Source organism: Vigna unguiculata, chromosome 4, assembly GCF_004118075.2.
Source record: "Vigna unguiculata cultivar IT97K-499-35 chromosome 4, ASM411807v1, whole genome shotgun sequence".
NCBI lineage: Eukaryota > Viridiplantae > Streptophyta > Magnoliopsida > Fabales > Fabaceae > Vigna > Vigna unguiculata.
In genome coordinates, this window is record NC_040282.1 from 28,625,581 (window position 1) to 28,646,377 (window position 20,797).

Here is a 20,797-nt window from a genome sequence, read left to right on the forward strand (position 1 = left end):
CATCCCAACTTTTGAAAATTGCTTCAATTAGGTCCCTTTTAGACAGAGTTGACTAACGCCGTTAGTCAACGTGCCACGTGTCAATCTGTGGTTTTTTTTTGTTTTTTTTTAAAAAAATTTAATTTTTTTTAATTTTTAATTTTTTTTTTAAAAAATAAATAAAAATGCCACGTGTCAAGTCCTTGTGTGTGACACGTGGCATTGTCAATGCCACGTGGCATTGTAATGCCACATGTCAGTGTCACTATAAGATGTCATTGTGTTGATTTTGATTTAAAACCGGGTACCCAATTGACACTTTTTTAAAACTGGGTACCTATTTGACACACTAGTTCCAAACTGGGTACTATACGAGTAATTAAACCTATATATAATACTAAAACAAAACAAAAATTGCACTCCAATCATAAATAAGGAACCAATTGCATGTGGCCTACGAGAAGAGATTGCGGATTGTATGGGTTTTACTTTCACTTAAAAACTCACGTGATCCAGAAGAGAGAGAAGTAGTAGAATGGCTTTTTTCTTTCAAATGTGGCAATGTGATGCAAGGATAGGTAAATATACACAAAGGCTGCCACAAGGTTGACCTATTAAACTAAAAAGGATTAACACTAATATAAAAGAATGAAGAAATAGATGTGGTATGCACTTAAATGTAAAATAATAGTGAAAATGATATTTTGACATAACTAATGTGTCACATTTTTTATTTATTTTAGAAATAGATTTGTTTTTCTATGAGAAATTGTCACACGTGTGGTAGGGAAGAAAAGGGAAAAGAAGAAAAGGGAAAAGAGGGAAAAATGTTTCGGAATTGGGAACCACCGAAAGTTAAAACCTTTGAAGAGAAGTGATTTTGATTAAGATAAAGAAATGATCACTCATTTCTACTTTCAATCATTGGGCTTCGTTATGATTTTGTAGGGCATTGTCGCCTTTGTGCCTCCATTCTGTCGTCTGTGTTTTTAAAGGGAACTTAGGTGGTGGTTCACTTCATGTAAGCATTTGTGATTGGTGTCACCTAGGGATGTCAACAGGGCAGGTGGGGTACGAGTAATAGCTCTTCCGTACCCTAGCCGCTAGATAAATATCTGCTTCGTACTCGTATCCATATCCGTTGGGTATCCATTATGCGAGTACTTGCCTATTTTTTTCATATTTGTGGATATCTACGGGTACCCACGAGTATTTACAAAATTATTTAAAAAATAAATATTTAATCTATCAACACTCAATTTCGTCCTGGTAAGAAATAATTTTTTTAAAATAATTAGGAGAAGGGAAAAAAATAGGAAAAAGTGAGCATTGATTTGAGTATAGATATATTCCTACTTTTACTTTCATCCTATCTTAATTTCTATTTAATTTTATCTTGTTTTATTTATTTATTTTTTTTTTAATTTTTTTAATTTTTGATTTTATCTTTAAATTTTTAATTTAAATTTTAATATTTTTGTTTACTTTTCTTATTTTATTTCGTTTTATTTTTTTGAAAAAAATATAAAAAGGGAAAATAATGAAAATGAAAAAAAGTAAAATGAAAGTCAATTGAATGTGAAACTGTCACTTTTAAGACTTGGCATGAGAACGGAAAGGATGGGAAGGTGTATCACTGTTGTGGCCCTGTTTTAAAAATCAACACAAAATATGAACGAAAGAGGAAACTGCCACGGTAATAACAACGGTCAAACCATTTGAAAAAAGGGACTTTCTGGCACAAGGGAGCAACTCACTCGTGGAGGAGAGGAAGGATAGATCTCGAACACAATTTCACATAAGGGAGGAGAACACGAAGAGGAGAAGATACACAATTTCAAAATACAGTTCAGAATACACAACAAGAACAAGAGAGGAAAGAAAATCTGGGCACACTCTCGGCTAGGAAATTGTATCCTGTAGGAGAATACAGTCAAGAGACTTTACAACAAGGCGCGGAGCCGTGTGCAGTAGATTTCATATGCAAGGTAAATGCCATAGCTACTTAACTTCTGTTAGCTTTATCTAATAATAATGCTTTGAATGCTTATGAATGTATGCAATGAACTGGTTTGAATTGAGTGTTGTTATTTATTATGTTTACTCCCTTCCCCGCTCTCGCACATCATCATCCATTCATAGCTTCACCTCCTCGACAATTCCTTCACCACCATTTCTTACTCTCAAACTCATCTGAATCACTATCATCATCTCCGTCCAACACACACGAAATCGTCAATCCCACCTTATCCATTACCACCAATCTTCGTCTGCTAGATAGAGAGGACAAAAACAATCATTACAGCCATGCAATTCCCATTTCTCATCTTCCAGCGTTGAACCTGAACCACCCTTCTCTCTTTTCATTAAGAACCTTCATCGTACTCACACTCCCACAGGCAAAACCTTCACGCAAAAAACCATACACTCTTCGTATTCTACACTCCTCTAGGGTACAAAAATCATCATCACTGCACACACTCTTCCACCATCAATTAATCTTTTTTTCTCATCCTTATCACACCTGCATAAAAACCAAAAACAGCGTACACGCCCACTGCTACCAACTCAAAGATTTCATCGTTCATCATCCTCGAGTCGCTGTTATGCAACATTCACATATACAACAAAACACCCAAATTCCCCATAACAACCCAACACAAAACAAAAACGGTGGTGACGAACTGCAAAGTCTATGGCACCTTTCTCTCTCGCGAAAGAGGAGAGTCGAGGATTGGGGACGAATGGCCGCCGACGTCCATGCCGGTGGTAGTTGAAACCACTGACGGCAGTATCTAGGAAGCTGGACCTCGTGGTCGTGAAGGGGATTAGTGCAAACCCTATCTTGAATGCGCTGGAGAAGCGGAGGAGGAGACGCTGGTCAGCGTTTCGCACGAGGTGGAGAGAAGGGTGATAGAAAAAATATATGTATAAGATACAATAATACAATATATTGAAGTATGAGTTAAAAATTGTGTACCTGGAACTAATGAAGGATCCATGGAAGCACGTAGTATGAGATGTTACTGTTCTCTTCTGATGGATATTTTCAAACCTAAGAGTATTTTACGTTGTTACATAAAAACTGACTAATGGATATCAGTTTTATAACCCCTCAGCAGAGACTAGGGACCTCTCAAAATATATCTGATTATTCAAGCCCATCACAGACCGTTTATTAAACAATCCAACCCCATCACAGATCGTTTATCATAATACCCAAAATTATATATATTACCCATACAATAATTAATATTAACGAATAACTTAATTTATTATTAATGCTAATCCATAATAATAATTATATAGAGAATAATAATTTTATATAATTTTATTATATAAAATATAACATTCTCCCACTTGGATAACATTAATAAATAAATTAATTATATCAATTGCAACATAAGTACAAATACCAATTAAGAAATATAAACATAAATCACAAAGATAATATCCGATAGGGATACTTACCATATGCTTAGATTTCTTAAATAATGGATAATATATAGAATAAAAACAAACATAATAAATATGTGATCCCAAAATGGTTCATAAATTCTCTATGTAGAAAGAGAAAAGATGTAATGAAACTGACGTCATTGACAAATTTACATCTCATGAAAACCATAATAATATAAAGTGTAAATCTCAGACTCCTACTAACCCAATACATCAAAAGACTTAACCACACCCATATGAGTTACATGATTTTGAAAAACTCCAACAGATAAGCCTTTAGTTAGTGGGTCTGCTAACATATTTTCTGTAGCAGTATGCTCAATCCGAGTTTGATAATCCAAAACTTTCTCTCTAACAAACAAAAATTTTATATCAAAATGCTTTGAGCGAGTAGAACTTCTGTTGTTTTGAGATAAATGGACGGCAACAGTGTTGTCACAATATATCACAAGTGGCCTAGAAATACTTTCAACAATTTGAAAGTCAGAAATCAAATTTTTAAGCCACACAGCTTGACAAGTAGCTTCATAACAAGCAACATACTCTGCCTCCATAGTGGAAGTAACTGTAAGAATTTGTTTAACACTCTTCCAAGAAATGGCTCCTCCTGCCATCATAAAAATAAAGCCAGAAGTAGACTTTCGGTCGTCAGGGCAACCAGCAAAATCAGAATCAGAATAACCAATGACCTGAAGTTGATCAGATTTCTTAAAGGTCAACATATGATCCTTAGTTCCCTGCAAATATCTAAAGACCTTTTTAACAGCTTTCCAGTGATCCAAACCAGGATCACTCAAGTATCTCCCTAAAGCATTAACAGCAAAAGCAATATCGGGACGAGTACAAACTTGAGCATACATTAAACTACCAATAGCGGAAGCATATGAGATTTTTTTCATTTCAACTCTGTCATTATCATTTTGAGGACACTGAGATTTGGAGAGTTTGTCACCCTTTTGAACAGGTGTTGCACATGAGGAGCAAGAATGCATGTTAAACCTCTTGAGGACTTTATCTATGTATCCTCTTTGAGACAAACCAAGAATGCCACGTGACCTGTCACGAGAGATCTGAATGCCCAGAACAACAGAAGCATCACCAAGGTCCTTCATATCAAAGTGGCTATTTAGTATAAATTTTGTCTTAATCAAAAGTTCAAACTACTACTAGCAAGAAGAATATCATCAACATATAAAACAAGAATGATGAAATAGCTCCCATTTTTCTTCAAGTAAATGCATTGATCTGAGGCATTTTCCTTGAAGCCAAAAGAAGTGACCACCTGATCAAATTTCAAATACCATTGCCTAGAAGCTTGTCTTAGTCCATAAATAAACTTCTTCAACCTGCAAACCAAATGCTCCTTACCTTTTTTAGAAAAACCATCAAGTTGAACCATATACACTTCTTCAAATAAATCTCCATTCAAAAAAGCTGTTTTGACATCCATTTGATGAAGCTCCAAATCAAAATGAGCTACTAAAGCCATAACAACACGAAAAGCATCCTTAGTAGAGACCGGTGAGAAAGTCTCCTTATAATCAATGCCATCCCTCTAACTATAGCCTTTTGCTACAAGTCTGGCTTTATACCTTTCAACTTTTCCATCTGGACTACGCTTAGTCTTGAAGACCCATTTACACCCAACTGGTTTACAACCTAGTGGCAAATTCACAAGATCCCAAACATCATTATGGGCCATAGAAGCTAACTCATCATGCATAACATTTAACCAATCATCACCATGAGAACTAGAGATAGCCTCTTCAAAAGTAGTAGGATCATCAACATTATTTAGATCATATTCATGCTCTTGAAGATACACTAGATAATCATCAGATATAGAAGATTTGCGTACTCTTTGAGATCTCCTCAAAGAAATTTCTTCAACAACATAATTGTGAACTTGTTCATCTACTACAGGTGATGTGGCATCAACAAGATCTGGAACAAATTCATTTTCATCACGGACAACTGGAACGACATTATCTGCGGGAAGATAAATGGATGGCACGGGAATAACAACACGATCTTCTCTAAAAGTGACTGGTCGTGGTGTATTGCTCCCACTGTCCAAATCATCCTCAAAGAATACCGCACGGTCAGACTCAATAACCCGCATAGAGTGAGAAGGACAATAAAACCTGCTACCACCAGAACCCACACAATAACCAATAAAGAACCCACTGATAGTCTTGAGATCAAGTTTTTTTAATTGAGGATTATAAGACCTCACCTCCGCCTTACTGCCCCACACATGGAAATGTCTCAAACTTGGCTTCTTCCCAAACATGAGTTCATAAGGAGTCTTTGAAACAGACTTGCTAGGTACTTGATTAAGAATATACACAGCAGTTCTTAAAGCATCTCCCCAAAAGAAATCTGGTAAAGAGGAATGATTCAACATACATCTCACCATCTCTAAAAGAGTGCGATTTCTCCTTTCTGCAACTCCATTTTGCTGAGGAGTACCAGGCATAGTATACTGAGCTTCAATACCACATTCATCAAGAAATCTAGCGAAAGGTCCAGGATGTCTTCCAGTCTCATCATATCTGCCATAATACTCTCCACCTCTGTCAGACCTTACACATTTTATCTTCTTTCCTGTTTTCAACTCAATAGCAGCTTTAAAAGACTTAAAAGCATCCAAGGAACTTGATTTTTCCTGTAGGAGATCTATCCAGCCAAAACGGGAATAATCGTCTATAAACGTAATAAAATACCTATATCCGCCCATAGAAGTGGGTGTGATAGGTCCACATATATCAGTATGAATAAGCTCCAACACATTATCACTCCTGTTTGCTCCTGTATTCCTTACTTTTGCGGTAAGCTTGCCCTTAACACAATCAACACAAGTATCAAAATCAGAAAAATCCAAATCATGCAGAATACCCTCTTTAATCAACCTCTCAATCCGAGGTCTAGAAATATGTCCCAGACGTCTATGCCACAACATAGAGGAATTTTCACCAACTCTACTACGCTTATGTCCAATAACAGAATTAACAGACATATCATTTAGATTCAGCATGTAAAGTCCATCATATAAAACTCCTGAGCCAACAATAATTGAATTGAAATAAACAACAAGTTTACCATTGCCAAATTCAAAAGTGTAGCCACATTTGTCCAAAATTAAAACTGAAATCAAATTTCTTCTCATAGAAGGTACATAAACAACGTCTTTTAATAACAAAACATGTCCAGAAGGTAAATTTAAAGAAACTACTCCTATGTCTTCAACTAGTGCTCTAGCTCCATCTCCCATGATAATCTTGGACTCGACATCACTTGGTTTTCTCAGACTTATGAACCCCTGTAAAGAATTCACAACATGAATAGTAGCACCCGAGTCTAACCACCAAGAATTGGGAGGAACATCAATAACATTAGATTCAAAACAAGCTAGAGCATATAGGAGTATACCTTCCTTATCAGCATTCTTCTTCTTAAGAATATAACAATCAGCTAGCTTGTGTCCAAATTTCTTACAATAGGCACAATTTCCCTTGAAGTACTTCTTCTTAGGCTCCAAAACCACTAGTGCTTTCCCTGTGTTCCCTTTTTCAGGACGAGCTTTACCTTTGAAGCCCTTTTTCACAGGTTTAGTGCTTGAAATAGTAGCTGTAAACTGCACACTATGAGACTTGGTCTTTTTAATCGATGCTTCCTCTTGAGAAATAATAGCTATTGTAACATCCCTAGGGAATATTACTTAAAAATAAATATTAAAAGAAATTAATTATATTAACAGTCGTCTCGATAAAAATCCCAACGCGGGAATATTCAATTTCATGAAAGCACGCGCCAAAATGTATATCATAATTAGTCAATGGTTACAAGTTCCCATTATTCGTGTTCATAATAAAACTTAAAATAATACATGTAAGAGAAAAATCCTAGCTCTAATCCCAGGCTAGCCCTCACTCCGCCATCTGAACATCCTCAGCACCACCTGTATCAACATCTGCTCCCGTGTAACGAATTACACGATCATCGCCACACACAAACAGAAAGGGTGAGTTGAGAAAATAAAATAACAAGTATATAAAACACGAGATAAATCATATACCCATTTTATTCATTATATATAATTCTTGGCCAAGACCTTAACCCCAAGACTTATCAGTCTTCAAATCATACAATTTGTTAGCCTTGGACTCGGGAACCTGATGCTCACACGAACCTGCCCGCTCGTGGTCCTGCCTCTACGAACCTCCTCGCTCGTACTCCTGCTCTACGAACCTCCCCGCTCGTAGTCCTACTCTACGGACCTGCTCGCCCGTAGTCCAACACATGTGATCCACCAGCCCCCGTACCTCCCCGCACGTGGCATCTCTCAACGTGAGCACAGAACATACGAACCTACCTCGCTCGTATCCCCACGTGAGAGTAACTGGATATGAACCTCCCCGTTCATACCATCACATGTCAAACACCATCCATGAACCTACCCGCTCATGGCACAGCATCTCCCGATCCAAGCAAAGCATCATTGTCAGTTAAAACAACACACCAGAAAGCAAAGAACAATAGCATTTTCGCCTAGCTCGGCCCACACGCCGCCAGGCGAAACTGTTCCAGACCGTCTGGCGGTATTCACTCGCCGCCAGGCGCCAGCGTCCTTCCAGACCCACTGTTTTCTCGTCACCGCCTGGCGGTCCTCACCGTGCCGCCAGGCACCATCCCATACAGGGACCCCTGACGCTTATCCCACTGCCTGGCGCACCTACCCGTGCCGCCAGGCGCTGTATCAGTAGCGAAACCCCTTTGGTTTTTTTTTTCTTTTAACAACTCAATTAGTCTTATCTGATACGTGGCTCCACTCCAGGGTCCCGAATAAACTATTTTATAAAATGTACATTATGGTTAGTCTACAACTAACATAAGTATCAACACCTAAACTTTACCATAGTCACCCCTTTATACAAGTTTCTACTATATATGAGCTTTGTTACAGTAAGGCAATTCATCCCCCTCTAAGGACACAATCCACAATTTAATACCCTAAATTACACTTTAAGGTACATCCCGCTGCATTAAGCCAACCTTCCCTCTCAATCGGTTTAGAATTGTTCCCCATAATTCCCCATGCTATATGACAAAATCAATTATCATCACTCCTGGCTATCCCTTCAACCCTCTCATAAAATACGTTTAGTCATAATCAGCCCTAGTTAGTCGCCATTTTCACCAATACCCTGCTTCCAGAAACCTGATATAGTAATTACAATTCTCCCCTCTCCCTTTTCTCCCTTATGCACGATCCAAGCCCCTAATTAATTATACATCTACTCTTTACCACCCCTTAAATCAATCATCCCAATATTCTATTCCCCCAATTTTCTATGTTGCCAAATTACCAATACCCTCATCTACTCCAAATCTCTACCCTCAATTCCGCCACCAAGACCTCACGAAATAGCCTCCTGCCGCGTCATCGCCTGGCGGCGCCTTGCTTGCCGCCAGGCGGAGTAACAGTGCCTGCACGAACCAGGTTTCTTTCACACCTATGACAGCCTCCATCTTTTGTTCCAGTACTCAGTTCCACTACATCCATTTCCCCAGAAATGATCCCATCTCTATTAAGGAATAGTTTCCTATTCTTAATTCAATGCATACAGACTCCTGGGCCTTTACCCTCTTGAATTCTCCCACATCGGTTTATTCACGATTATACCTAGAACATTGCCATACTTCGAATTCCAATTGACTTCCGCCCAATCAAACATTCAATAGCAACCAAACATATCAATTCCAATAATCCAATAGATTAACACGCAAACAACATTTCAAATCACCAAAAAAAAGGAACGCAACAGTGTCGCACCGCCTGGCAGAAATTCATCGCCGCCAGGCGGTTCATGCCAAAACAAGAACAACACACCAGTCTGATGTGCCGCCTGGCGGTAGGGAATGAACCGCCAGGCGGTTTCTGGAAAAATCCAGAAAATTCAATACAACAGTGCAGAAAACGACGCAGTGATCATGCTATGATTCAAGGCATTGTACAATTATTCGATTGCAAACAGAAAAACAATAAAACAACTCCCCTAACCTCTTATCCTCGCTCCAACCTGAATTGGTGAGTGTGCTTTGAAGCAAAACCCTCTCTTCTCTTGATTTGCACCCGTTACACCGTTTTTCCTCTCCAATTCCTCCCTGCAATACGTCCACACCAGCTGCTCTCCACCCAACGCTCACACTCTTGTCTCAATACCCCTCCTCTTGCTAATTCTCTTCCTTTTCTTTACTCACTACCTTTCTAATTACCTCTTTTTACCACTAAACGAAAATTTAAATAAAATAAAGCTTAATAGTTAATTAAGCCCCCTCACATGCTGCATCCAGCCTCTGAATTACCTATTCATTGGCGGCTAGGGTTCTTAAACCCCTTCATATTCATGTTAATGAAATTTGGCAAAAAGAAAAATAGGTTAGTTCTCAACAAGGTTTGAACCCACACTCATGCACATACCAAACCAAGGCCAAACCATTCAACTAATCCAGATTTCATGATGACTCCCACAATTTTAAAGATTTATCATCATTCCTACGCACTCAATATATAAACACACAAAAACGCATAATTTAAATAATACCCAAGTGGCACACATAGGACTTGAACCCAAGTCCTCACACACAAGAAAGCACTCTCAACCACATGAGCTAGTACTTTTCCACACCATAGTCCCTCACATTTATTGCTTTAAATATTCTCGCTACCCGTCCTAATTAAATAATTAATTAAATAACTATTTAATTTTCCCGAGTCTTACAGCTATCATTTCATCAATTGTCCATTCCTCCTTTTGAGTGTTGTAAGAAGTCTTCAACACATCAAACTAAGAAGGAAGAGATTCCATAACCTGCCAAATCAAGTAACTATCACCAAGATCTACCTTTAGAGATTTGATTTTGTTATAATAGTGCACAAGCTTCATCATATGCTCACGAACACCACTGACACCATCATATTTGGTCTTCTCAAGAAGTGACAGATATTGACCCTTTTGAGCTTTATCAAAAGTTTTAAACTTCTCACCAACTGATCTCATAAAATCCTTAGCATTGTCATTATCCGGAATGCTATGTCGAATAGACTTCTCCATGGTATATCTCATCACCATCAGGCACACCCTGTTTGAGTGTTCCCATTTTTCACGAGAAGCTTTCTGGACAATAGTGGACTCAGGCGTAAGAGTTGAAGGTTCTGCTTCTCTCAAGGAAAAATCCATGTTGGTAATTGCTAGATACAAATCCAAAGATTCTTTCCAGTCCTAAAAATTTGTCCCATTTAAAGTTTTGACCGAAGTCAAGGGCATAGGCAAAGAAGCTGGTATCAAAATAACAAAGAAACATTTAATACACACTTATTGTGTAAATAAACAAAATAAATGTTTCTGAATACACAGCAAAATATGCCTATGATATCAAATTATTTCTTATTCACTATGATCCCGCCTAAGGGTCCCGAATCATAATAAATAAGAAATAAAACAAAATATAAAATATAATAAAATACAATGCACATCTCATGTCAAAAGAAATCTAATACCGATAGGGTACAAGACAAATAATTCACAAAAGCAATTCAAAAAATACATTGTATCAAGAAAAATAAAATACATTAATAATAAAATACCGACAGGGTATAATTAATATTAATGTAATATCAAATTAATTAAAAAAATATTTGAATTATATCATTTCCATAAAATTTCATACAAGTGTACCCACGATAGGTGAGTTAACAATTATATAAAATTATATCATGCTTAACAAAAAATATAATAAATTATATAATGCATGAAATAATAATAATAATAATAATAATAATAATAATTGTTATTATTATTAATTTAATTTTTATTTATTTATTTATTTTATTAATATTAAATGTAATTATTTTATTATTATTTTTTTTAAGGTGCCGCTGCAATTTTTAGCCACAGTGCACGTGGCCATTAATGTTTTGAAAGATAATTAATGCACGTGGCCATCATGCATAGCAATTTTTAGCCATAGTGTACAGTGAGGATGGTCAATTGATAGATAATTAATGTTTTGAAAGATTAAAAAAGAAACTGACGGATAGTGCACGTGGCCATTAAGGTGCGAAATATGTGCCACCAAAAGTGCCGCGAACAAAAGACCTCCGATGAACAGTGCGAAAAAAGATCTACACCGATGCAGTGAACAAAAGATGACCACCGCGCACAAACATGTTGTGCACTGTTCAAATATGTGCCGCGAACAAAAGATGACCACCGCGCACAAACAAAAACGACCTCCGATGCAGCATCGTGATCCTTGCAGACATGGCTACCGATTAGGATTTTCAAGAACAATTAGGTTTGCACTGTGCAAACATAAAACCCACAAAATTGGGTCTGCCGAGAGAGAAACTTATCATTATTGGGGTTTACTTAATTAGGATTTTAAACATAATTAGGGTTTTAAACAGTAATTAATCCTCTCTATTAAATTTTCAATATTATGATACACTTTCCAAAAGAATAATGAATAATTATATTTTGTATCTTGATAGCTCTGATACCAATTGATAGAAAAAATATATGTATAAGATACAATAATACAATATATTCAAGTATGAGTTAAAAATTGTGTACCTGGAACTAATGAAGGATCCATGGAAGCACGTAGTATGAGATGTTACTATTCTCTTTCTGATGGATATTTTCAAACGTAAGAGTATTTTACGTTGTTACATAAAAACTTACTAATAGGTATCAATTTTATAACCCCTCAGCAGAGACTAGGGACCTCTCAAAATGTATCTGATTATTCAAGCCCATCACAGACCGTTTATTAAACAATCCAACCCCATCACAGATCGTTTATCAGAATACCCAAAATTATATATATTACCCATATAATAATTAATATTAACGAATAACTTAATTTATTATTAATGCTAATCCATAATAATAATTATATAGAGAATAATAATTTTATATAATTTTATTATATAAAATATAACAGCTGGACCTCGCGGTCGTGAAGGGGATCAGTGCAAACCCTATCTTGAATGCGTTGGAGAAGCGGAGGAGGAGACGCTGGTGCAGCAGCGTTTCGCACGAGGTGGAAAGAAGGGTGATGGTGTCGCTGGTGAAGCCTCCGGCGGAGGTCGTTGGTGGTGGCTAAAAGGTGAACGCGTTTTAGGGGTTGGAGTCGTGGTGTTGTCGAGAAGAAGGAGTTGCCACGCAGTGGAGAGAAGAAGCTTTAATTTTTTTTTAGGTTTAGTTTGAATGGAAATTAGTTTGAATGTATACATATATATATATATATATATATATATATATGTGATATATATATATATATGTATATATATATATATATATACATACATATATATATATATATATGTATATATATATAAGGGCATTTTTGTGAATTAAAGTTTAGTGGGTACGGGTATCCACGGGTACGGGTATCCACGGGTACGGATACTATGATACACGTACCCGCCCCGTTAACATGCGGGTATCAAAAATACTCTTACTCGCGGGTAGCGGGTATCCAGTTTTAATATTTGTTTCTACTCATTGCGGGTTTTATCCGCGGATACCTGCATGTACGGATATTTTTGACATCCGTAGTGTCACCCTTCCTATTCATCTTCGTTCTTAAATTGGTAGGGCATTCTTACGTTAAATGTATATTTTGATTGGTAGGCTGGGATTTGGTGTTTTCCATTTTGTTTTGGTTAGTGTGTGTTGTGGTATGGAATGTTTTGTTGGTGTGTGTAGTTAGGGCATTGACGCATGTATGTTTTAATTGTTGGGGACGATTTTTCCTTTGTTCTTGTGTTTTTTGGTGTAATGTTTTGTTGTTTGGCGTTGTGTTAGAAATGTGATTTGCTTGCGTTTATTATTTATTTATGTTTTTTTTGTAGTTGATAGGATCTGTAAAAGTAATGGTTAGGAAGATTCCACATAAGGAAAAGGTAATTTGAATTTTTTTTTATTTCTGTTATGCATTTTGCACATTTTTTGGCTTAAATATTGTGTTTTGTTGTGAGTGAACAATATGTAGTTGTGCAGAAACAACTTCAGCATATTCCGGAGGAATACATAGATCAATGCACATTAGATGGAGAGAACAGTAGAAAACAACAAGTTCTTCGTGAATATGACTTATTAGTTAAAAGTTATTGGTGTAAATTTATTGTATTATGGACTATAGTAATGTAAGAGAACGACAACAAGAGACATTTAAATTATAAAACATTGAATATGAAGTTTAAATAAATTGTATTTAGTGGAGTAATTGTAAATGCCAAATGAATACCTAAGAAATTTAGTGTCATTTATGAGCTCCATATTAGGGATGTACAACATGTTGACTAATAATTTTTGAACTATCCATAATTTCTACAAATACGCTAAAGAAACCCTCCCTTATTTGCACATACATTCTCACATATTATTGCTGTCATTTTATTAATTAGTTAAGACTGGCTGCAATGGACTATTGTGTTATACCTAATAACTTTATTGTCATTTATGAGGTCCATATTTGGCACAAACAACATGTGTCTCATAATTTCAGAATTGTCCATAGTTTGTACAAAACTCCTAAACCAATGTCTCACTTAATTGGACATTGCTCCCCATATGTATTTCACTTCAACTGTCATTTTATTATTTGGTTAAGACTGTCTGCAATGGACTATAATGTTATACCTAAGGACTCCAACGTCATTTGTGAGGTCTATATTAGGTATGTATAACATGGTGTCTCATAATTTAAGAACTACCCACAATTTGTATTAAAATCATAAAGCAACTCTCTACTTAATTGAACATGATTCCATATGTATTTCACTTCATCTATCATTTTATTATTTGGTTAAAACTCATTGCAATTGACTATTGTGCTATAACTAAGAACTTCAATGTCATTTATGAGGTCTATAATGGGTATGTACAACTTTATGTCTCAAAATTTCAAAACAGTTTGCAATTGGTACACAAACCCTAAATCAACTCCTTACTTATTTGCACGTGGCTCCCCACATGTGTTTAACTACAACTGTCATGGAGTATTTTGGTTTTCACGAGGTGTACAGAACATAGAATAGTATTATTTGATCTAACCATAAATGGTTAATCAATTTAGTCATTCATTTTTTGTTCAAAAAGTAAATATTATTACACATTATAACATCATATGGGTAATAAATTGAAATTCATTCATTCATTCATATGAACTACATGAAGACATAAAAAGTAAATTTTGCACATTGCACATTACAGACATTGTTTTCTAACACAAAACAATTACAACTAACAACATTCATCAACACAAAAGACATCTTAATATGAATTATTCCAAAAACACTAACTGAACAATGTCACAATAGCACTCATTAACAAAGACATCTATTATTGGTTTTGTTTCTACATTGTCTACTTCGAATATTGAGATGTCTCCTTCCTTAAGGTCATATTCAATGAAAAATTGCTTCAAGCCCTTCCCAAATTTGGTTAAGTTCCTAGTCTTTGACTCCACTCTATTCTTATGTCCTAGAAGGATGACCTCATTCAATTGTTTACGTCTTATGATTTCGGAAAAACCAATTTGTAAGTCTTGCACCAATTATATCAACAACATTGTCAACCATGGACATTATTTGTAGTTGTGGTAGGATAATGTAATAAGATAATATAATAGGATAATGTTAATCCCATTACTTTTAGCTCTAATTCTAAACAAACATCTAATAAATTAAATTCAATTATACCTCCCTACCAACATCAAATCCACCTCTCCTTTCAACCCATTTAGAACATGAGAGTGTTAAGATGTTTCTACTTGTAAGACTAGAGAAATTTAAATAATTAAATAAATAATTATTTAAAAAATGCGGGTAATGAGAACCTTTATGACATTTAATGCTGGGGTTTATGATGTGAAATAATACTAACTCAAATGGTTGATAATACTTGGTTATTATGGAGAGGACTTGGGTTTGAGTATTGTGTATGTCATTGATGAGTTATTTTTTTAATAATATGTTTGATCGTGATGAGTGATAATATAATCTTAAATTTATAAGAATTATCATGAAACATGAATTGATTGAATGGTTATGCATTGACTTGGCAATGGTGTGGTAATGTGCTCGAACCTTGGCTAGAGAAAAATCTTAATAATTATAATTAAAATTAGTTTCGGGTTAGAAAGGGGAGAGAATCAGAATTGTGGCTGCCAACTAAGGAAAGGGGCAAGTAGTGGCGTGTAGTCAAAGGGGCAAGTAGACACTCGTGGCAGCAAAGATTGATCAATGTAATCATCAAAGGGTGTTTGTCGATGATCATGTAACTTGTTACATGGGAGCAAATGATTTTGCCGGAGGTGCTGGTAAGACTTAGCGTCGGAGCGGAGCAGCCTAGGGATATTTTTGTTTCTACAATTATTATATTATTTTTTGTAATCTAGATTTAAATTTGGATTTAGATATGTAAGGTTGAATTAAATTTTTTGTTTTTAACATTTTGGTGCTTATAATAAAGCTTTTTATTTCCCGAGTCTTGGGAAATCAATTGAATAAATGTTATCTTTTGATTATTTATTAATAAATTTATTTCAATAAGTAATATTCGGCTAGGATGTTACACTACTTATATTCGCTAAATCGTTTAATATCCTTAACCACCAAAACGATGTTCCTTTAATATATCATTGTTGTTTCATAATTATTCTCTCATTGACAGCTCCAAGATACTTGGATTTGTACGAATGGCGGAAACAAATCTGCATAAAAAATTACATAATAAGGACTTCAAATGTGAAAAACTAAATGCAAGATCTATACCATTATTGTAAAACATAATATTATGAATAATTAAGCGCTTGTGACTTAATGGATAAGGCGTTTGACTTCTAATCAAACAATTGTGGGTTCGAGTCCCACCAGGCGTGTTTAATTTAATAACTTTTTTTATTATAATTTTTTAGGTTAAGCAATAGACCATCACATATAATATGTATTTATAGTCCTTCTCTAACACTCAATGATACATTTTTCACATCAAACGGAGAATTTATATCATAATTGTAAACCACAAAATTATTATTGATTAAGTGCTTGTGGCCTAATGGATAAGGTGTTTGACTTCTAATCAAACGATTGTGGGTTCGAGTCCCACCAGGCATGTTTTTGTTTTTGTTTTTAGATTTAAACTTCTTTATTGTAATTTTATTCGATCATAAATCAAACCTCATAGATGTTACACCTATCATAAAGATCCCAATAATATTTTGGCTTATAAAACCATGGCTCTTCCTAGAATTCCTATATGATAAGTCAATTCACTTATGATAACCAAAAAACGCCCAAGTCAATTCACTTATGGTAACCAAAAATCGCCCAAGTCAATTCACTTATGATAACCAAAAAATGCCCATTTAGAACCAATTCTGGTCATAGGAACCTCCATTGACTTTAACTAACTAGATATCTTACTCTATGTTAGTTAGAACACCTAGTAGAGTTTGAATAATCTCCCTTGATTCCCCACTCAATACACCTAACACTAGAGTGAAATGCTTTCTCACTTGAAAGACATTTCACATTATCACATCACAATCACATCTTATCATTTCATTCAACATTAAACATCACAAACATTCATTCACATATATACATCTAATTCACAATAAACATTACCAAGATATTAAGTAGAGTCTCAAGAAAATAGCCAAAGAACAACATATCACTATAGCCCATTCATCGCATTCTCATATAATCTTAAATCATCACACCATGTCGTACATATAATATATCTTAATGCAAACTCATCTCATTACATCAATCACATATTATTTATTTAAATTTAAATGTTAATAATTCATCATTTATTTTCTATTGCATTAACATAATATTCAAAATACAACATTTCCATTAAGTACATCAAAATGATGAAAAGCATTACTCTAACCACAAACCTCTAATCAAAGATAGCAATGGTCAAAGTGACGAATCAAGTGTATAGGAGGAGCTATCAAAATTTCAACCTGATCTAACGATTAAAAAATGGGTATCCCAACTTTCCCAAGATAACTCAACATAGAAAAACATAATGGCGCTCGACGTTATGTACCCTCTTTTCCATGTTCATTTTTGTTTATGAGAAAAAGAAGGAAGTTAAACACAAATTTATTATTTTTTTTGCTCTCATTTCTTACATGTTGTTATCAACTTAAAATAAAAATATAATATTATGTGTCTTTTCATAATCTGATTTTAATTGTAAGTTGATTATCGTAGATTTTCCTTTTAATAATTACGTCCATCAATATTTAATTAGATTTTAATAGTTTATGTTTTAGTCTTGAACCTTCTTTTTAAATAGATATACTTATGAAAAAAAAAGTATAAATTTTGTACCCGTCCAGAAACAGTGCGTCGATATATTACTGATAATAGGGATGATATATTACCGATGATAAGAGATGATCAACAACGAACGAAGATATGAAGTGGCATCGCCATCAAGTCGACACTTGAGCAAGGATGAGCGGAGGTGTAGAGTTGTATCGCAATAGAGCCAATGTCACTAAGGATAGCAAACCAACCTCCTTATAGGAAGCTAAGATTAAGGAGATAATGCTAACGAATATTATGTAATTATTTTAGCTGAGAAGATATTTAAGGAAGATATTCTAATTATTATTTAGGGAAATCTTATAGTCGAATCTTTTAGTTGTTATTTTAGGGAATATTTTGGTTGTTATTTGTTAGACTATCTTTTAGGCAGTATCTGATTATGTATATTGACAACATTTGTAAACGATTGGACCCTATAAATAAGAGTGTTACTCCCATGGTCAAGGGACATATAGATTTTGGCCTAAGTAAGTCATTAACTAAGGTTGAAATTTGTCTTTCTTTTTGTTTTAAATTGAAGGTTATTTTACACCTTTCTTGACCGGAACATTGGCGGCCACCGTGGGGGCTTGGTAAACTTACCATAAGAAACTTACCACCTTGAGAAATAGAAGAAACAACTCCAACCACCAAAAGGAGAATGAGAACGACAGCACTCCCATCAATGTAGCAGATTACGCCTCCATAATACTCACAAGAAGCTTTTGACATATGCTAATCATGAGAAGATGGTTGATTTATGCTCAATCTCCACTTACAGATCAACAATTAATCCTTGCAATTGAAGCTTACGCTCTTTCTCAATATAGGTAAAAAAAAAATCAAAGTTCCAGGTATGTTGCTATTTTTTGACATAAAAAATTTTGGCAAAAATTACAAACCGAAAAATCTAAACAATTTCTTGATCATAGTCATAAATCATTCTACCCTTCTTGTATTATGTAGGGTTCACAAGCATAAATTTAATAGTTTTACAAATTTGATTAAATGATTTCTATAGGACACTAAAAATAAAAAGTACTATAATAAAAACCGCTTTAGACAACAACACAAAATTGTCAGTTAAACTACAAAAATTGTGGGCTAAAGCTTAAACAACAATTTTTTAGGTGTAGTCTAGGTGAGCGTAGCTGTAGGTAATAAGCCACAATTTTCAGTACGACAACAATTTTAAAATTGTTGCTTAAAATCCTCATAAAAGGAAACAATTTTGATGTATGTGTTTTTCCAAACTTCACATTATCAACACTGTGAACTCTTGGCGTTTTCAGTCTAAAATCAAAGGGAGGGAAAAATTCAAATTTTTGCGTTTTTTGAACTAAGTTTTGCATTTTCAGTCAAAAAATGAGAGAGGGAATATTCCTAATCTAAAAACTTTAATTTTTAGTGTATTTTAGACCACATTTTTATGGATTAGCCTATACTTTTTACAAGTAACATTTATATAAATGTTGCTTAAGATTGTTTTTAAGCCACATCTAAAAAAGTGTTGCATTTACTATGTTTAGACCACATTTTTATAGTTGTGGTATCGTTTAGTGTTGTCTAAAGTCATTTTTGTTGTAGTGAAGCTAGAATGATTAATTTAAAGAAAATATTAATTTTTGTAATTTATAAAATATACGTTGTAATGTTGTTTTAACTTAAATATATTGTCGGATAATATGATCTTAATTATGCGTACAAGAATAATAAATTGATTTGCTAAAAGATAAAAAAATATTTTTATATAACAAAATTATTATTATCGGTTGTTCCTTTTATTTTTAACCATCTTATTATCAAAAGAGCAAAATAGTGAAATTAATGAATAATACAAGTTTTATGAATTAATTACTTGTCGTCCTTTTCAATGCACAAAGCTAAATGTATTTTACATTAAAGTTTGCCTTTGAAATATTAAATTAAATATGTTGTGTTATTTATACTAAAATATATGTTTCTCATGAATATTTTGTTTAATATTATTAAATAAATAATTTTAGTGTGAAGTATTTTATATTTGAAGGAGTTTTAAGTAAGATATTCTTAACAGAATAATTTAGAAAGAACTAATCTACCATAAAGTTGTTTCAAAATGTCAATATAATTATTTTATATGGTACTGGAATCATAAAATAAGATTGTTTAAATGTATAGACTAAGATTTCGATACATATGGTAAAATGTGAGTATTTTAATAAATATTGCTAGTTGTTATCTTTAAAATAAATTTATTATTACTAGATATAAATATTTTTTGGTGCTATTTTATTCTAATAATAAACATAATTATTTTATAATAGTATGTTATTTTAATCAGCTTAAAAATTTTGATGATATCTTATAATTCATTCTTTATTTGGTATGATTTTTACAAGTGAAAATTATTTAATTAGAATTAAGATATCTATAAAATGTTTTACATATAAATATTACAATTGTCATATATATATATATATATATATATATATATTATGTGAATTATTAACAAGGATTTCGTAGATATATTAAAAGTTCATTCATCATGTTTAAATCAATTAAGACTGGCTTCAGCTTGGAAAAAGTTCAGGAAAATGGTGGAATAACCAAAACCATCAATTCGGGCCACGATGCTCGAAGGTAATTCCGAGACGCGACGCTCGATGATATTTAATTCTGGGCCCCGATGCTCGAAGGCAATTCTGAGACGCGACGCTCGATGATATTTAATTTAGGGCGCCAATGCTCGAAGGCAATTCCAAGATGCGACGCTCGATGATATTTAATTTTGGGCCCCGATGCTCAAGGCAATTCCGAGACGCGACGCTCAATTATAATTAATTTCGGGCCCCGGTGCCCGATTCGAAACATAACATTTGATGATTTATGCAGGTAAATGAGAAGATCAATTCTATACTAGAGAGTGCGCGACTAAGTGAGAATATGCAGCACTAAAAGCTCGGTGTGTTAACG

The 20,797-nt window shown here is 34.4% G+C and overlaps 2 non-coding genes across 2 annotated transcripts; both read left to right on the forward strand.

Moving 5' to 3' along the window:
* Positions 1–16,322: 16,322 nt before the first annotated feature.
* TRNAR-UCU lies at positions 16,323–16,395 on the forward strand. The gene has a single exon. It is a non-coding gene; the product is annotated as a tRNA-Arg (tRNA).
* Positions 16,396–16,557: 162 nt separating this feature from the next.
* On the forward strand, positions 16,558–16,630 carry TRNAR-UCU. The gene has a single exon. It is a non-coding gene; the product is annotated as a tRNA-Arg (tRNA).
* The last annotated feature ends 4,167 nt before the right edge of the window (positions 16,631–20,797 follow it).